Source organism: Bos javanicus, chromosome 5 (genome assembly GCF_032452875.1).
Source record: "Bos javanicus breed banteng chromosome 5, ARS-OSU_banteng_1.0, whole genome shotgun sequence".
Lineage (NCBI taxonomy): Eukaryota > Metazoa > Chordata > Mammalia > Artiodactyla > Bovidae > Bos > Bos javanicus.
The window spans coordinates 73,063,784-73,084,070 of NC_083872.1; positions in this window are offsets into that span (position 1 = coordinate 73,063,784).

Here is a 20,287-nt window from a genome sequence, read left to right on the forward strand (position 1 = left end):
TCTTATCTCTCTTACCTTGTACAACACTTTAGCTCCAGGGCCTTGAACTGTCCCCAGCACAGAATAGGCACTTAAGAAATAGCTATGGAATGTCTGAATGCTATTGCCTTCTGAGAAATCTTCTATTAAAAAAACTGGACACATGCTGGTCATTCATTCGCTCATTCATTTATTCAATACATTTCCTGAGCTAGCTGCCAGCCTCTCTGCTGGATGCCAGAGGTAGAGACAGGAAGACTCAGTCTTTGCCCCCAGGTAACTCTTCTTATGAGGAGGAGGACATACACGGCAAAGATTTCAGCCTGGCTGTTGTAAGAGCAGGACTGTAAACAACAACCAAAGTTCTTTAGAATCTGGGGAGTGGGTGCTTATATTCCCTGATGGAGGTGAGACGACTCTGCTGAGGAGGTACCACTTCAGTTGGGTTCTGAGTGACGACTAGAAGCTTGTTAGCTGTAGAGGGAGCATGAAAGATTTAAGACACTTAGTCAAAAGTCAATCTTCCAGAAGTAGAACTAGCATAGGAAAGTTGAGGATGAGAGATGGTTTTCAAGTTCTGTGATCTTCCTGGTAATGAAAAGACGGGAGGGAAAGAGAAAGAGAAGCCACAGGGATGGAAGGAGGAGGAGCAGATTGAACAGCCATCCCTCACCTTCATTCTCTTCCTCCAAGTGACATGTTCTGCGATGCTATTTTTCTTTCAGTTAGTCACTCAACAAAAAGGCTGGGGGCTGCTGCTTTAAGTACTTAAATGTGCCTGGCCTTAGTCACAAAGGGCTAATTCTGGTTTGAGGAAGAAAGGTGAAAAACATGTCTCCTAGTTGAAGTGGGCTTTGGAGAAGGAAATAGGGCTCTTTGGGGAAGAAATTCTCTTTCCTGCCCTTTGTGGCACGCACTCAGGTTCCACTTTTGAGCACAAGGATGTGGAAACAAAAGAGGTTCTTTCCTGTTGGACACACCTGGCTCTCATCTTTTGATTTACTCAAATTTCTGAGACAGTTGAACCAGCTTCAGCTTTTCTCCAGAGCTGGCATTAGTGTCTATACCAGGGTTAGGAAGAGTATGGTGGGCAGATAAGAGGGAGGAGCTACAAACAGAGACCCTGAGAATAACAACTTCCTGCTCATCTTCCTAAGGCAATGATTTCCAGCCAGTTTCTTCCTCCCAGACACCCAGTCTCCCTAACTTCTCCCAGAGTTTTCTCCTCTACTTATCTACTCATTTCCAGGCCTTGGGAGTATCTGCGAAGGGAAAACTGGAAAATATGCTGTCAAATTGGACAGTACAAGAAAGTGACAAGTGGATGAGAGCCAGGACCTTCCCAGATACCAGCCAGATGAGCATAGTTATGAATAAGGCATTGAGGCCTCCAACTAAACACTCTGTCCTTGATTTTTGTACTCAGGCTCCATGTTCTTGGCAGCCAGCCAAAGGCAAGTCTACAGTTTTATTTCTTCATCTTGCCTGACATGAAATTGTTCTCTAGATCAGGGGTCCCCAACCTCCAGGATCTAATGCCTGATGATCTGAAACGGAGGTGATGTTATAATAACAGAAATAAAGTGCACAGTAGATGGAGTTCTTCTACAGACTTCTTTTGGGGATAGAGATGAGCTTTTAATGCATTGGTTGGTTGTAAATTGATGGCTTCATGACAAGTTTATTTAGCTTTCAATATATATATATTTTTAAATTTAGTTTCCAACATTTAAATTTTAGTATATTTTACATAAAGTTCCAGATTTTTTAGTTGTCTTTAAAAAAGACAAGCTCTAGAAACTTTGCATGGCCACAGCAAGCAAGAAGTGCCCTCTCTAGATAACCTGTGTGTATTGTCGTTTCTCCAGCGTTCCCGCCACTCCCTACTCATTGCAACCTCTCACCCTCACTCATTTGTATCATCTGCTGGTATTTGATTTTGGATCTTACTTCACAATTTTTCACCTCTGTATATGCATAATCTAGAAAAAAAAATGGTACAGATGAATTATTTGCAAAAGAGAAATGGAGACACAGATGTAGAGAACAAAATTATGGACAGACACCAACAGGGAAAGGAGGGATAGGATGAATTGAGAGATTGGGATCGACGTATATACCTTACTAGGTATAAGATAGATAACTAATGAGAATCTAGGTGTTTAGCACAGGAAACTCTACTCAATCCTCTGTGGTGAAGGAAATTCAAAAAAGAGGAGATATGTGTTTACATATAGCTGATTCCCTTTGCTGTACAGCAGAAAATAACACACCATTGTAAAACAACTATACTCCATAAAGTTTTTTTTAAAGATTTTTCATCCCTGAGGCCTGTGTGAAAAGCTTTTGCAGCTACTTTCCCCCTAGAAATTGCTCTGGACTGTATCACCCCATCTTTAGCTGTTGGTTCTTCCTGGATTCTACGCATTGACTCTATGCAAGTCTCCAACTCTCACCTCTTTGAATTAAAGGTTGCTCACTTTTAAAAAGTCTCTCATGTCAAAACAAAATTAAGGTTTTCAGTGTGTGTGTAAGAGGATGAATGAATATGCTCACATTGTAAAGGATTCAAGAAATAAGTAATATAAAGTACTGAGAGTCAACTATCATCCCACCACCCACATAATCCTGTTAAATATTTGGATGTTCATGGTTGTTTGGGCACTTCCAACATGGTGGGCACTGATCTAAGTGTTCTACATGCCTTATTTCATTCAATCCTCCAAACAACCCTAAAAGATAGATACTATTCTCAACTCCCTTTTACAAAGGACATACTTGAGGCATATAGAAGCTGCATACGTCTCCTAAGAACACACAACTAGTACATGTGAAATCTCAAATTTTAATTTAGGTAGTCCCTCTCTGGGATCCACATTCTTGAAAACTATATCATACTATTAAGTATGTAAGTACTAAGTTGCTTCAGTCGTGTCTGACTCTTTGACTCCCCATGGACTACAGCCTGCCAGGCTCCTCTGTCCATGGGATTCTCCAGGCAAGAATACTGGAGTGGGTTGCTATGACCTGTTCCAGGGGATCTTTCTGACCCAGGGATTGAACCAGGGTCTCCTGTGGCTCCTGCATTGCAGGCAGATTCTTTACTGCTGAGCCAATGGGGAAGCCCATGTGCATGCATACATATTTTATAAATAGCTTGCTGGAGCTTGTATCACTCACATCAGGAAACAATACAATGGGAATTCCCTTTATTGAGTTTTCAAAGAACTCACTAAAATGACCCTGAAAGTATTGGGGGAAGTCAATTCTATTACCCTATTTCAATTTCTAGCCCTTATTAGTCATCCTGGATAACCAGACTCCTTGAGTAACACTGGAGGGGTCAAGACATTGGCAAGGCATATATTTTCTAGCTTAGGTGCTTCTTATTAATAATATTCAATTGATAACTTTTTATGAATATAGAGGATCATGAGAAAAAAGAAAAGGAAGCAATTTTTATTTGGGAACTCTTATACATCTGGTACTTGACATATGGTGTTTCACAATGTCCATGTAGACGAACAATTATTATTTCCTTTTTTTTTTTCCAGGATTCACTTGTTCCAGGGCATACAACTAGAGGTGTTGGACTGAAATCTGACCCATGTAAGTCCAACTTTAAAGCTGATTGTTACTCACTATTCTGCAACATGTTCTACCAGATAACATCACTAATTACAACTGAAAGGGGAACCATCACATCATTTTGCTGGAAGAATTATGAACTATCTGATGAGAAAGCTCTGTGCCCTTTCCTGTGGGCATCACTGTGAAATATATGTGTGTAATGTAAGTTGACTGATTTATGGGTACACTCATTTTACATCACAGAACTGCCCTCGAACAAGTGTAAGTTAAAGTTTTGAAAATGATAACTTTGAAATCTGTTTCAGGGGAACCAATACAAGGGATGGAGAAGGAAATGGCAACCTACTCCAGTATTCTTGCCTGGAGAATCCCATGGACAGAAGAGCCTAGCGGACTACAGTCCATCCTGTCACAAAGAATCAGACATGACTGAAGTGGCTTAGAACACAATATAAGGAGGAACCCTACTGTGTTCTTTGTAACACAAGTAGCATGGTGTTCTGTCAACTTCTCTTTTGTGAAATCAGACTTTCTTAAAGGGGTTACCCTTGCTGTGGTGATGACTGTACACAAATATAGGCCTATGATTGATGTGTTAATAATTTTTGATTGAAAAAATTCCCCCACCAAGTTCTTAGAGCACCATTATAGCGGCATTTACAGATCTTCTATTATGTGATACTTAGTTTTAAAGGACTAAATACATGGCTTTTAAATTAATGAATTCACCGAGTAAATACTATGTGACAGGAGTGGGCTGGGCCTGGGAAGATTCTGAGATGAATAAAAAAATCTAGTTCTTATGTTTAAGAATTTCAAGGTCTAAAGAGAAGACAAATATGTAAACAGACATAAACACTAGTGTGAGCAATGCAACCAAAAGATTTTTTTGGATTGTTTCTGTTGTCCGTTTATTCAAAAGTATTTAGTATTTAGCTCCTATTATGAGCCATGTTGTAAGCTCAGGGATGGATATACAGTTGAGGGGAAAAAAAGAGATATGAATCTTAGCTTCCTAGAGCTTATGGTTTTTCCAAATGTATTTGCATAGCAGGCAACATACTACAGTATCTAAGTGCACGAGTTCTAGCCCCATACTGCCTGGGATCAAATGCTTCCACTTGCTAGTTCATGACCTTGGGAAATTCTGTAGCATTTCTGTGCCTTAGTTCCTCTATCCTTTGGATTTAAACATAGTAGAGTATCTACTTCATAGAATTGCTCTCAAATGAAAAAAAAAAAAGAATTGTTCTCAAATGAATTTTTTATCAAATGAATTAATATTTGAAAACAATAAATGAGTGACCCTCTCATAGTAAGGACAAAATGGCATTCATCAATTAAGCAAATAGAATTGCAGATGATAAACTTGGGTTGTTTGAATATTTGCCAAACCCGTATTCTACCTCTACTATTTTTTATCTTTAAACTGACACATATTTTAAACTTAAATGTTCATCCATGAACTACCGAATAGCCCAAATAAGCCCACATTGTTGTCTGGGATGCGCTGGCATAGATGTAATGATTGTACAGATCATCTCCTTTGTGAAACTATCTTTGTTCCCTGGGCAAAATCAGCAGGTCCATCCTCTGTGCTCCCACAGCACTCTGTGCCAAAAATTCTATTAAGTGCTCATCAGAATGCCTAAAATTCAATCCTCATTCCTGGCTGGCTGGCCAATATGAGGCTGAGCTTTGGTTTGCACTGCCTCAAAAGCCCAGGCCTACAAAGACTGAGAGTAAAACATAATCTACTTGTTAAGACGCCAGACATACTTAGGAAAGCTCACAGCACAGACTGTCAGATATCATTATGTGTGCATCCAGGTACCTATAAGTTCATCAAGAGGATGGACACAGTTCTAACACTCACCAGGAAAGGAATGTGCCCACTTGAGCTTTGAGAGAGCTTTGGAATAAGCCTGGGCCAGAGCCAGGGAAGATGAGTGTCTGGGATGGACAAGGAGCAAAGGGTCATGTTCTGAAGCTGGTTCTGACTCTCCATTTTTTTTTAATTTTTAATAATTGAAGTATAATTTACAATGTTGTGTTAGCTACAGATACACAGCAGTGATTCATATATATATATAAACTTTGCCGGGTCTTTTCCATTGTAAGTTATTATAAGACATTGGTCATACATTTATATACTAAAATTTTCAGATTCTTTCTCCATTACAAGTTATAAGACATTCAATCATTAAATATAGTTCCTTGTACTATACAGTTGGCCCTGTTGTATATGTATTTTATACACAATGGAAGCGACTTAGCAGCAGCAGCAGCGTGTATTTATTTATTTGATTTTGGCTGTGCTGCATCTTTGTTGCTGCGTGTGGGCTTTCTCTAGTCGTGACAAGTGGGAGTTACTTTCTAGTTGCAGTGCTTGAGCTTCCCACTGTGGTGGCTTCTCTTGTTGCAGAGCACAAGCTCTAGGCACACAGGTTTCAGTAGTTGTGGTTTCTGGGCTCTAAAGCCTGGGCTTAGTTGCTCCTCAGCATATGTGATCTTCCTGAATCAGGGATCGAACCTGTATCCCCTGCATTGGCAGGTGAATTCTTAACCACTGGACCACTAGGGAAGTCCCCAGCAGTGTATATATATTAATCCCAATCTCCTAATTTATCCTCCCATCCCTTCCAGTAATCATGTTTGTTTTCTATGTCTGTGAGTCTATTTCTGTGTTGTAAATAAATTAATTCATATCAGTTTTTTTAGATCCCACATATAAGTGATATATGGTATTTGTCTCTGTCTGAGTTACTTCACTTAGCATGATAATCTCTGGTCCATCCATGGTACTGCAAGTGGCATTATTTCATTCTTTTTTTTTTTTTTAACTGCCATGATTCTCTATTTTTATAAGGCAGGGAGGAGAGGGTCAGAAGCTCACTTCTACTCTCCGAGTAGCCAAGAGTAGGAACTGAACTTGTAGGTGTTGCTGCAGCAGAGAAGAAGTGAGTAAATTTATCCTGTGGATTCTGGAGGAAGTCATGTCTCTACTATTTCAAAGGATGTATACTGACAAACAACTAATCTCAAAAATATACAAGCAACTCCTGCAGCTCAATTCCAGAAAAATATACAACCAAATCAAAAAATGGGCCAAAGAACTAAATAGACATTTCTCCAAAGAAGACATACAGATGGCTAACAAACACATGAAAAGATGCTCAACATCACTCATTATCAGAGAAATGCAAATCAAAACCACTATGAGGTACCATTTCATGCCAGTCAGAATGGCTGCGATCCAAAAGTCTACAAGCAATAAATGCCAGAGAGGGTGTGGAGAAAAGGGAACCCTCTTATACTGTTGGTGGGGATGTGAACTGCTACAGCCACTATGGAGAACAGTGTGGAGATTCCTTAAAAAACTGGAACTAGAACTGCCTTATGACCCAGCAATCCCACTGCTGGGCATACATACTGAGGAAACCAGAATTGAAAGAGACATGTGTACCCCAATGTTCATCGCAGCACTGTTAATAATAGCCAGGACATGGAAGCAGCCTAGATGTCCATCAGCAGATGAATGGATAAGAAAGCTGTGGTACATATACACAACGGAGTACTACTCAGCCATTAAAAAGAATACATTTGATACAGTTCTAATGAGGTGGATGAAACTGGAGCCTATTATACAGAGTGAAGTAAGCCAGAAAGAAAAACACCAATACAGTATCAGTTCAGTTCAGTTCAGTTCAGTTGCTCAGTCATGTCTGACTCTTTGCGGCCCCATGAATCACAGCATACCAGGTCTCCCTGTCCATCACCAACTCCCAGAGTTCACTCAGACTCACGTCCATTGAGTCAGTGATGCCATCCAGCCATCTCATCCTCTGTCGTCCCCTTCTCCTCCTGCCCCCAATCCCTCCCAGCATCAGAATCTTTTCCAATGAGTCAACTCTTCACATGAGGTGGCCAAAGTACTGGAGTTTCAGCATCAGCATCATTCCTTCCAAAGAAATCCCAGGGCTGATCTCCTTCAGAATGGACTGGTTGGATCTCCTTGCAGTCCAAGGGACTCTCAAGAGTCTTCTCCAACACCACAGTTCAAAAGCATCAATTCTTCGGCACTCAGCCTTCTTCACAGTCCAACTCTCACATCCATACATGACCACTGGAAAAACCATAGCCTTGACTAGATGGACCTTTGTTGGCAGAGTAATGTCTCTGCTCTTGAATATGCTACCTAGGTTGGTCATAACTTTCCTTCTAAGGAGTAAGAGTCTTTTAATTTCATGGCTGCAGTCACCATCTGCAGTGATTTTGGAGCCCCGCAAAATAAAGTCTGACACTGTTTCCACTGTTTCCCCATCTATTTCCCAAGAAGTGATGGGACCAGATGCCATGATCTTTGTTTTCTGAATGTTGAGTTTTAAGCCAACTTTTTCACTCTCCTCTTTCACCTTCATCAAGAGGCTTTTAAGATGGTAATGATAACCCTGTATGCGAGACAGCAAAAGAGATACAGATGTATAGAACAGTCTTTTGGACTCTATGGGAGAGGGAGAGGGTGGACAATCTGGGGGAATGGCACTGAAACATGTATAATATCATATAAGAAACAAATTGCCAATCCAGGTTTGATACGGAATGCTTGGGGCTGGTGCACTGGGATGACTCAGAGGGATGGTATGGGGAGGGAGGTGGAAGGGGGTTCAGGATGGGGAACACGTGTATGCCCGTGGCGGATTCATGTTGATGTGTGGCAAAACCAATACAATATTGTAAAGAAATTAACCTCCAATGAAAATAAATAAATTTATATTTAAAAAATTAAAAAAATAAAAGAAAGTGTTCACCAGGCAGATGGATGTGAAAGTTCTCTCTAGGCCAAGGAAACAGCACAAAAACAAAGACACCCAATAGCATGAAATGTTTGGTTGATTACTGACATTTTGGCAGTATTTGAGTATAGTAGATAAATGGAAGACTTTCCAAAAAAGAAATGAACCAATAGAGGTTATATCTACTACTGTGGGCAAGAATTCCTTGGAAGAAATGGACTAGCCACCATAGTCAATGAAAGAGGTTGAAATGCAGTACTTGGATGCAATCTCAAAACAACAGAATGATCTCTGTTTATTTCCAAGGCAAACCATTCAATATCACAGTAATCCAAGTCTATGCCCCAACAAGTAATGCTTAAGAAGCTGAAGTTGAATGGTTCTATGAAGACCTAAAAGACCTTCTAGAGCTAACACCCCCTAAAAGATGTCCTTTTCATTATAGGAGACTAGAATGCAAAAGTAAGAAGTCAAGAAATGCCTGGAGTAACAAGCAAATTTGGTCTTGGAGTACAGAATCAAGCAGGGCAAGGCTAATAGAGTTTTGCCAAGGAATGCGCTGGTCATAGCAAACACCCTCTTCCAACAACACAAGAGAAGACTCTACACGTGAACATCACCTGATGGCCAACACCAAAATCAGATTGATTGTATTCTTTGCAGCCAAAGATGGGGAAGCTCTATACAGTCAGCAAAAACAGAACCAGGAGCTGACTGTGGCTCAGATCATGAACTCCTTATTGCCAAATTCAGACTTAAATTGAAGAAAGTAGGGAAAAAGCACTAGACCATTCAGGTATGACCTAAATCAAATCCCTTACAATTATACAGTGGAAGTGAGAAATAGATTCAAGGGATTAGATCTGATAGACAGAGTGCTTGAAGAACTAAGGATGGAGTTTGTTACATTGTACCAAAGGCAGGTATCGAGACCATCCCCAAGAAAAAGATGTGCAAAAAGGCAAAATGATTGTCTGAGGAGGCTTTACAAATAGCTGTGAATAAAAAGAAGCGAAAGGCAAAGGAGAAAAGGAAAGATATATCCATTTGAACACAGAGTTCTAAGTAGCAAGGAAAGATTAGAAAGCCTTCCTCCGTGATCAATTCAAAGAAATAGAGGAAAACAATAGAAGGAGAAAGACTAGAGATCCCTTCAAGAAAATTAGAGATACCAAGGAAACATTTCATGCAAAGATGGGCTCAATAAAGGACAGAAATGGTATGGACCTAACAGAAGCAGAAGATATTAAGAAGAGATGGCAAGAGTACACAGAAGAACTGTACAAAAAAGATCTTCATGACCCAGACAATCACAATGGTGTGATCACTCACCTAGAGTCAGATATCCTAGAATGCGAATTCAAGTGGGCCTTAGGAAGCATCACTATGAACAAAGCTAGTGGAGGTGATAAAATTCCAGTGGAGCTATTTCAAATCCTAAAAGTGCTGCACTCACTATGCCACAAAATTTGGAAAACTCATCAGTGGCCACAGGACTGGAAAAGGTCAGTTTTCATTCCAATCCCTAAGAAAGGTAATGCCAAAGAATGCTCAAACTACCACACAATTGCACATATCTCACACGCTAGTAAAGTAATGCTCAAAATTCTCCAAGACAGGCTTCAACAATATGTGAACTGTGAACTTCCAGATGTTCAAGCTGGATTTAAAAAAGGCAGAGAAACCAGAGATCAAATTGCCAACATCTGTTGGATCATCGAAAAAGCAAGAGAGTTCCAGAAAAACATCTATTTCTGCTTTATTGACTATGTCAAAGCCTTTGACTGTGTGGATCACACAAACTCTGGAAAATTCTTCAAGAGATGGGAATACCAGACCACCTGACCTGCCTCCTGAGAAATCTGTATGCAGGTCAGGAAGCAAGAGTTAGAACTGGACATGGTACAACAGACTGGTTTCAAATTGGGAAAGGAGTACGTCAAGGCTGTATCTTGTCACCCTGCTTATTTAACTTATACACAGAGTACATCATGTGAAATGCTGGGTTGGATGAAACGCAATCTGGAATCAAGATTGCCGGGAGAAACCAATAACCTCAGACATACAGATGACACCACCCTTATGGCAGAAATCGAAGAACTGAAGAGCCTCTTGATGAAAGTAAAAGAGGAGAGTGAAAAAGTTGGCCTAAAACTCAATATTCAGAAAACTACGATCATGGCATTCAGTCCCATCACTTCATGGCAAATAGATGGGGAAACAATGACAGACTTTATTTTCTTAGGCTCCAAAATCACTGCAGATGGTGACTGCAGCCATGAAATTAAAAGACACTTGTTCCTTGGAAGAAAGGCTATGACCAACCTAGACAGCATATTAAAAAGCAGAGACATTACTTTGCTAACAAAGTTTCAACTAGTCAAAGCTATGATGTTTCTAGTGGTCATGGATAGATGTGGGAGTTGGACCATAAAGAAAGCTGAGTGCCGGGGAAGGCGCCAAGATGGCGGAGGAGTAAGACGGGGAAAACACTTTCTCCCCCACAAATTCATCAAAAGAGCATTTAAACGTCGAGTAAATTCCACAAAACAACTTCTGAATGCCGGCAGAGGACATCAGGCACCCAGAAAAGCAACCCAACTCCTCGAAAGGAGGTAGGAAAAAATATTAAAGACAATAAAAGAGACAAAAGAGGGAGGGACGGAGTTCCGTCCCGGGAAGGGAGTCTTAAAAAGAGAGAAGTTTCCAAACACCAGGAAACCTTCTCACTGCCGAATCCGTGCCGAGCTTTGGAAGCACAGAGGACAACATAACAGGGAGAAAAAATAAATAAACAATTAAAACTCGCAGATTGCGAGCCCTACGGTAACTCCTCCAGCGGAGAAGCAGTGCAGACGCCTGCATCCGCCATTAGCAAGCGGGGGCTGGGCAGGGAGGCTCGGCGCGGGCTGCATCGCTGAGAGTAAGAATCTGGCCTGAATACCCTGAGCGCTATCTGAGCGAAATAATTTGGGCTAGCAAACCAGACTGTGGGATATCTACCATGCGAAAAGCCAGCCCTAACCTAAGACACCGCCAGCCCGCGCACGGAACAAAGGACTAAACAGAGGTAGCCGGCTGCAAACCTTCCCCCTCTGGTGACAGGCAGCCAGAGCCGGAAGGGGGCAATTGCAGCCCCAGAGAGACATTATCTATAAAACTGGCTTCTTTGCTAACTAAAACTTATTGGGGGTCTGGACGGTCAACATCTGCCTGAGAAGGTGCGCCGGTTTTACACCCAGATAACCAAGTGGTGGGGAGGCGATAAGTCGCAGCATTGGCGCTCGCCAAACACCTCATCACCTGAGCTGCTTGGACCTGGGAAGAGCACAAAACGCAGCCCCAACTGAGTCTGCGCCTCTGAGGACTACCTGAGTGCCTGAACCTGAGCGGCTTGGACCTGGGAGGTGCATGCAACCCAGGGCCAGCCTCGGATTGTTCCCGGCGGAACAACCTAGAGCCTGAGCAGTGTGGGCAGGGAGGCTACACGCGCCGTGAGCGGGGGCAGACCCAGTGTGGCTGAGGCACTGCGAGCGCACGCCAGTGTCGTTTGTTTGCAGCATCCCTCCCTCCCTCCCCATAGCGTGACTGAACAAAGAGAAGAAATACAGCTCCACCCACCAGAACACCGACACAAGCTTCCCTAACCAGGAAACCTTGACAAGCCACCTCTACATACCCACACACAGTGAGGAAACGCCACAATAAAGAGAACTCCACAAACTGCCAGAATACAGAAAGGACTCCCAAACTCAGCAATTTAAACAAGATGAAGAGACAGAGGAATACCCAGCAGATAAAGGAACAGGATAAATGCCCACCAAACCAAACAAAAGAGGAAGAGATAGGGAATCTACCTGATAAAGAATTCCAAATAATGATAGTGAAATTGATCCAAAATCTTGAAATTAAAATGGAATCACAGATAAATAGCCTGGAGACAAGGATTGAGAAGATGCAAGAAAGGTTTAACAAGGACCTAGAAGAAATAAAAAAGAGTCAATATATAATGAATAATGCAATAAATGAAATTAAAAACACTCTGGAGCCAACAAATAGTAGAATAACAGAGGCAGAAGATAGGATTAGTGAATTAGAAGATAGAATGGTAGAAATAAATGAATCAGAGAGGATAAAAGAAAAACGAATTAAAAGAAATGAGGACAATCTCAGAGACCTCCAGGATAATATTAAACGCTACAACATTCGAATCATAGGGGTTCCAGAAGAAGAAGACAAAAAGAAAGACCATGAGAAAATACTTGAGGAGATAATAGTTGAAAACTTCCCTAAAATGGGGAAGGAAATAATCACCCAAGTCCAAGAAACCCAGAGAGTCCCAAACAGGATAAACCCAAGGAGAAACACCCCAAGACACATATTAATCAAATTAACAAAGATCAAACACAAAGAACAAATATTAAAAGCAGCAAGGGAAAAACAACAAATAACACACAAGGGAATTCCCATAAGGATAACAGCTGATCTTTCAATAGAAACTCTTCAAGCCAGGAGGGAATGGCAAGACATACTTAAAATGATGAAAGAAAATAACCTACAGCCCAGATTATTGTACCCAGCAAGGATCTCATTCAAGTATGAAGGAGAAATCAAAAGCTTTTTAGACAAGCAAAAGCTGAGAGAATTCTGCACCACCAAACCAGCTCTCCAACAAATACTAAAGGATATTCTCTAGACAGGAAACACAAAAATGGTGTATAAACTCAAACCCAAAACAATAAAGTAAATGGCAACGGGATCATACTTATTAGTAATTACCTTAAACGTAAATGGGTTGAATGCCCCAACCAAAAGACAAAGACTGGCTGAATGGATACAAAAACAAGACCCCTACATATGTTGTCTACAAGAGACCCACCTCAAAACAGGGGACACATACAGACTGAAAGTGAAGGGCTGGAAAAAGATTTTCCATGCAAATTGGGACCAAAAGAAAACAGGAGTCACAATACTCATATCAGATAAATTAGACTTTAAAACAAAGGCTGTGAAAAGAGACAAAGAAGGTCACTACATAATGATCAAAGGATCAATCCAAGAAGAAGATATAACAATTATAAATATATATCCACCCAACATGGGAGCACCGCAGTATGTAAGATAAATCCTAACAAGTATGAAAGGAGAAATTAACAAAAAAAAAATAAATAAATAAATAAAAGGAATTGAAACTAAAATTAACCAAAAATAAAGAGGATAAAGAAAAGAATATGCGCCAGTGAAGAAAACTTCTCTGTGGTGTCAGAGACTAACACTGTGGTGCCTTTCCTTTAGGACTCAGCTTGGAATGATAGAAAGGGCATGGATTATGGAGCCAATCAGACCTGGGTTCAAATCTTTCATGAAGGAATTAATAGCTTTATGCTATGCTTTCCTGGGTGCCAAGTCACTTCAGTCATGTCTGACTCTTTGTGACCCTATGGACACCACCAGGCTCCTCTGTCCATGGGACTCTGCCATACGCTCCTTCAGGGGATCTCTCTACATCCTATTTGCTAAGAAAGTAAATTGGGGAAATTGCCTATGCAACAGGATAAATGTTAAAAAAATATTTTGTGAAGTTTCAAATGCAGTTCTTGAGAATTAGGAAAAATGACAAATGCTAATCTATTGCACTTTCTATGTGTAATCTTGTGTGTGTGTGTGTTCTCTATATTTTTCAGTCCCCTCTCTTCCCTTACTTGCTAATATTTTAATTTTTACACCCTCAAACGTCCCTATATTTAATTACCAAAACCCAGCCACTATAAGAGCTAAGAAGAAAAATCATGCATAGTCAAGCACTCATTAACACTGACCTAATAATAACCATTCGTTGGGTATAAGTAATTCCTAAATGACATGAACATTTGGGCAATGTACCTCATAAGGTTCCTTTCCCAGCTAAAAGTACTTGACTCTTAGAATTACTAGTTAGCCAAGACAAGAGGGGTGGGATGGGGTGTGAGGTGGGAGGGAGGTTCAAGAGGGAAGGGGACATATGTACATTTACTATTGATGTGTGTTAGTGTATGGTAGAAACCAACACAATATTGTAAAGCAGTATTGCTTCAATTGAAAATTAAAAAAAAAAAAAAAAAAGAAAGCTGAGTGCCAAAGAATTGATACTTTGAACTGTGGTATTGGAGAAGACTCTTGAAAGTCCTTTGGACTTCGAGAAGATCCAACCAGTCCATCCTAAAGGAAATGAATCCTGAATATTCATCAGAAGGACTGATGTTGAAGCTGAAACTCCAATCCTTTGGCCACCTGATGTGAAGAACTGACTCATTTGAAAAAGTCCTGATGCTGGGAAAGATTGAAGGCAGGAGGAGAAGGGGACGACAGAGGATGAGATGGTTGGATGGAATCCCGACTCAATGGACATGAGTTTGAGTAAACCTCGGGAATTGATGATGGACAGGGAGGCCTGGTGTGCTGCAGTCCATGGAGTCACAAAGAGCTGGACACGACTTTAGCGATGACTGAGCTGAACTGAACTGAACTATAGAGGTAGGGAGCTGGTCTTAAGGTCCTCAAAGGTCCCAACCACTCCTGGATAGGCTTCAAAGTTTGAGAAAGAATTAAAAAGTTCCCCATGCTGAACCACTGAGTGCATTCTGAAACAAATGTCTTCAAATAGAATTTTTTCCATACTTCTACAATAACCAGTCTGAAGAAACTGGCATTTAAAGACACAAATGTTTCTGAAATACCCCATAAAAGTAAAGTATCTGAGAATGTTTCTTAATTGTTAGAAAAAATGATTTCTGTACATGCTTGGAATGAGTCTTTTTAAATACCACCCTTCAAACACACCATCTTTTCTGGCCCCAAGTGCCTGAGGATGGTAGTGCTAAATGGTTTAATAGAGCTGTGCGTGTCTCTTCGAGACACGAGACGGAATGAAAGAAGAATAAAGTTTATTAGAGTGGGAGATGCTGTTAGAACAGTGGGCTGGCTCAAGGGGGAGCTGAACCTTTCTTAGGCTAGTAGCCAATTTTTATAGCCTCAAGACAGAGAAAATTCCTACTGGAATAGTGGAATTAAGTGATTGATTAGGAAACTATAGGGTGGGTGATGGGGGGGGGTACCTAATATGGGGTCAGGAAACCGGCCTGTTTAGATCCGAAGGCTCAAGGCAACAGTTGCTATGAGACTTGGTCAGTTCCTGAGGTTTTTATCCTGTGACCCTGGTACAGGGCTCCCTACCTGTGACCTTGGTATAGGGGTCCACAGTGGATGTACAACCCAGCCCATGAAATTGTATCAGAGGATACGATACATAGCACTGTCTCTGTGTAACCTGCCTGGCAAAGACTTTTGGGAATCCTTTGGCCAAAAGGTACTTTAATTTATCCAATTTGAAAGAACTCCATGTACATTTACCAAAGCCTCGCCTCTCTAATCTGCCTTAATCAAATAAAAAAACAAGCCCCTCAACAACTTCCGGGTGGGGAAAAAAAAAAAAAATCTGCAAAGGGGCTGAGAGGAGAAAGGAGGCCTTGCTCATATTACAATTGGATGTAGAATAGGGATGTACTGGATTCTATTTTGGGCTTGGGGCCCGCGCCTGCCCCCTCTGTGGCCACATCCCCTCCAAGCATCTTTCCTGCCCCGTGGCCCCTGCTCACCATTTACTGAACTTGCCCTTCCTTGGAAGGGCATATACAAATTAGGTTGACTTGGGTATCTGTTGCCTTTCATTTCTAATTCTCATTGTCATTGTTACCTCTCTTGTAGCACCAGTAATACAGGAACTGTGGACTCTGGAATTGTTTATAGCTCCCCCAAAATGGCAGGAGTTCCTCTCTTTGGGGGGCTTCCCTGGTGGCTCAGACAATAAAGAATCCTCCTGCAATGCTGGAGACCCGGGTTTGATCCCTGAGTTGGGAAGATCCCCTGGAGGAGGGCATGGCAACCCACTCTGTATTCTTGCCTTGAGAATCCCCATGGACAGAGGAGCCTGGTGGGCTACAGCCCATGGAGTCACAAAAGAGTCGGACGCAACTGAGTGACTAAACTCAGCACATCTTTTTGGAGTCTACTTGTGCTGCTCCTGCTGCTTAGAATACCGTCTCTCCCTTTAAGTCTGTTTGAGTCTGCCTGGACTGGCATTAAAAAAAAAAAAAAATTACCACAGACTGGGAGGCTCAAACAAAAGGCATTTACTTCTCACAATTCTGGAGGCTGAAAATCTAAGATTAAGGTACCAGGTGAAAACCATCTTCCTGGTTTTCAGATGGAAACTGTTGACTGAAAAAAAAAAAAAAAAAAGCACAACCGAAAAGTTGAGAATTACATTTTATTTGGAAGCCCGGAAGGCAGACTCTCAGATAGCTCTGAGGGACAGCTCTGAAGAGGAAAGGGAGGAGCCAGGGTGTATAGGAGGTTTTGCGACAAAGACCAGGTAGTCAGAACATCAAATGTTACTGTTAAAGAAAACCAGACATTTTCAGTTAATGAATTTAGTGCTTTTCTGTGTATGGAAGATGCAAGAATCCAGACATCTTGAAATCATCCCTTTGATATCTAGGGGTGGCCCAGTCTGTAAAGAATTTGCCTGCAATGTGGGAGACCTGGGTTAGATCCCTGAGTTGGGAAGATCCCCTGAAGAAAGGAATGGCTACCCGCTCCAGTATTCTGGCCTGGAGAATTCCATGGACAGAGGAGCCTGGCAGGCTACAGTCCATGAGTCTTAAAGACTGGACATGACTGAGTGACTTTCACTTTCTTTCTTTCGGGGTCCTATGCTTTCCTACCCTGAGCCCCTCAGGATATACCCTTGCAGGCAGCTGCAGTGGTTGAGGGCTTGGCATGCAGCCCATCTGTCTCCCAGTTCCCTCAGGCTCACTGTTGAGAGCAGCTATAGCGGCTTGATGGCATGATGTCTGAAGCGTCCTTTGTTTGCTGATAATGACAGGCAACATTTTTCATCCACAGCACCTTCTCTCTGTGTCCTCTCTGGGTGAGAGAGTGCTCTTTCTCCCTCCTTTTAAAAAGCCACTCATCCCACCATCGTGATGGGACCCTTCTTCATGACCCCATCTAACCCTAATTACCTCCTAAAGGCCCACTTACAAATTACATCATGTTAGGGGTTAAGACTTCAAAACTGGGGGAGGGATACAACTAAACAACAATCATGACGTTGTTTAGTCGCTAAGTCATGTCCAACTCTTTTGTTACCCCATGACTGTAGACTGTCAGGCTCCTCTGTCCATAGGATTTCCCAGGCAAGAGTACTGGAGTGGGTTGCTATTTCCTTCTCCAGGGCATCTTCCCAGCCCAGGGATCGAAACCTTGTCTCCTGCATTGGCAGGTGGGTTCCTTATTGTCAAGCCCCCAGGGTAATCCCACAACAGCAAACAACATACAGTTAAGTTCATGACGTAGGCCAAGTTTTTTTTCATCCTTCAACTCTTGGTTCAGATGTCAATTCCTCTTCCCTCTCTGCAAATACATCTCATCACAGTACCCATTAAATTGCATTATCACAGACCCTTTATTTGTCCTTCTTCCTCTTTAGATTGTGAACCATTTGAAGAGTAGGGTCTGGTCCTTCATTTCTATTCCCAGGGACCATAATATGTAGTAAGTGTTCAATGAATGATTTAGCAAGAGTACAATACAAGCAATTACTTTTAAAATAAATGCACAATAGATGAGATTATTGTCCATTCCTTGGATGGGTGTTATGAATGTCAGTTTAACTCCAGACACCCTGAGAGCAGCCTTTATTAAAACAGGCTTGCTAACCAACCTTTTATCAAGGGCAGGATAGGAAACTAACTCTCCTCTGTTTAATAGGGCCTTGACTTTTCAGCCCATGGAGTCCTTGTTTAATCACTTGTTCTTTACAACTCACCAATTTAAGTCAAAGTTTATTTTTGAACTTGGGAAGGCAGATCCTGGGGGCAAGAGCCTCAAAAAAAGTATATCCAGCAGAATGGGAGAAACTTTTATTCACAAATCTACAGCTCACAACTTTTTGTTCTTTTCATTCTTTCTCTGGCAATCTTAGCTCTTCAGGCACATAACATTTAATTATGCAGCATAACGACACAAATGAACTTATCTACAAACCAGAAACAGACTCACAGACACAGAGAACAGATTTGTGGTTGCCAGGGAGGAAGTGGGGAGTGGGGGAGGAAAGGACTGGGAGTTTGGGATTAACAGATGCAGACTATCATATATAGAATGGGTAAACAAAAATGTCCTACAGTATAACACAGGGAACTATATTCACTATTCTGTGATAAACCATATGAAAAGAAAGTGAAAAAAAAAAGAATATGAAAAATGATATATATAACTGAGTCACTTTGTTATAAAGCAGAAATTAACACAACATTGTAAATCAACTATATTTCAATAAAAATTTTTTTTAATTGTGCAGCATAAATGGAGCTTCTTTTTTTCCCCAAGATCATTCTTATCATTCAAGTATCTCTGCCCCACTGGATGGGTCCAAGCAGTAATCAAAGTCCAGTGTTTTAAGCTCCCTTTTTATCTGTGATAATTCATTGATTTTTAGAGTGCCTTTCCTCCCCTGTGTCTCTGTAAGTTAGAATCTGAGTAAAAAGGGAGAGCATATCTTAGATGATCTTAAAGAGGAGAGAAATAGGGCCTTTGAATTCAGATCAAATCTTTGAGACCCTTACTGGTCATTGCTCTAGAGAGGCTGGTCAGGGTTCTCTCCACAGACGTTCAGAGCCCTGAAACACACATTGTCTGATGCCATCTGTTTTGTGTTTTTAATACACTTTTAATGTTAGTGTATTAAATAGTTTTTGATTTACAGAATCATTGCAAAGATAGTACAGGAAGTTCCCATAGACTGCGCATCCAGTTTCCTCTGTGTTTAACATCTTACATTAGTATGGCATATTTGTCACAGTTAAGAAGTCAATATTGATACATTATTATTAACTAAAGTCTGTACTTTATTCAGATTTCCTCAGTTTCCCCTAGCATCCTCTTTCTATTCCGAGACCCCAACCAGGACACCATGTTGCATTTAGGCATCGTGGCTCCTTAGGCATCTCTAGGTTGTGACATTTTCTCAGACTTGCCTTGCTTTTGATGGCCTTGACAATTTGGAGAAGTATTGGGTAGGTATTTTGAAGGCTGTCCCTCAGTAGAAATTTGTCCAGTGTTTTTTTGTGATTAGACAGGGGCTATGGGTTTTGGAGGGATTCCCTGGTGGTTCAGAGGTAAAGCATCCACCTGCAGTGAGGTTTGATCCCTGGGTCAGGAAGCTCCCCTGGAGAAGGAAAGGGCAACCCACTCCAGTATTCTTGCCTGGGAAATCCCATAGACAGAGGAGCCTGTGCAGGCTGTAGTCCATGAGGCCAAAAGAGTTGGACACACCTTATCGACTATCTCACCTATAGTCTTAAGGAGACCTAAGGGTTTCGGGGAGGAAGATCACAGAGGTAAAGGGTACACACCATCAGCATGATTTGTCACTGTTGGTGTTGATCTTGGTCACTTTTCAAAGTCACGTATGCCCGGCTTCTCCACTGCAAAGTTATCCTGCCCACTTGCCACATTGTTTTCTTCGGAAGGAAGTCCCTCTGCACAGCTGGCACTTAAGGAGTATGAAATGAAGCTCCACCTGCTTGAGGGTGGAGTTTTTCCAAATATTGTTTGAAATTTTTCTGCGTGGGAGATTTTTCTCTTTCCTCCCATTTATTTACTGACTCAGTGATTTGCACAAACTCATGAATATTTTCTGGTTTGGGTTATAACCCAATAGTAATTTATTTTGTTGCTCACGTTCTTCCAGCTTTTGCAATTGGGAGCTCTTTCAGCGGCTCCTGTTTTTATTTGACTTATTCATTATAGTGGGCTTTGTTGTTGTTGCTGTTGTTGTCATGTTTTTGGTGCCTTCTGTTTTTGTGTTGATATGTTAT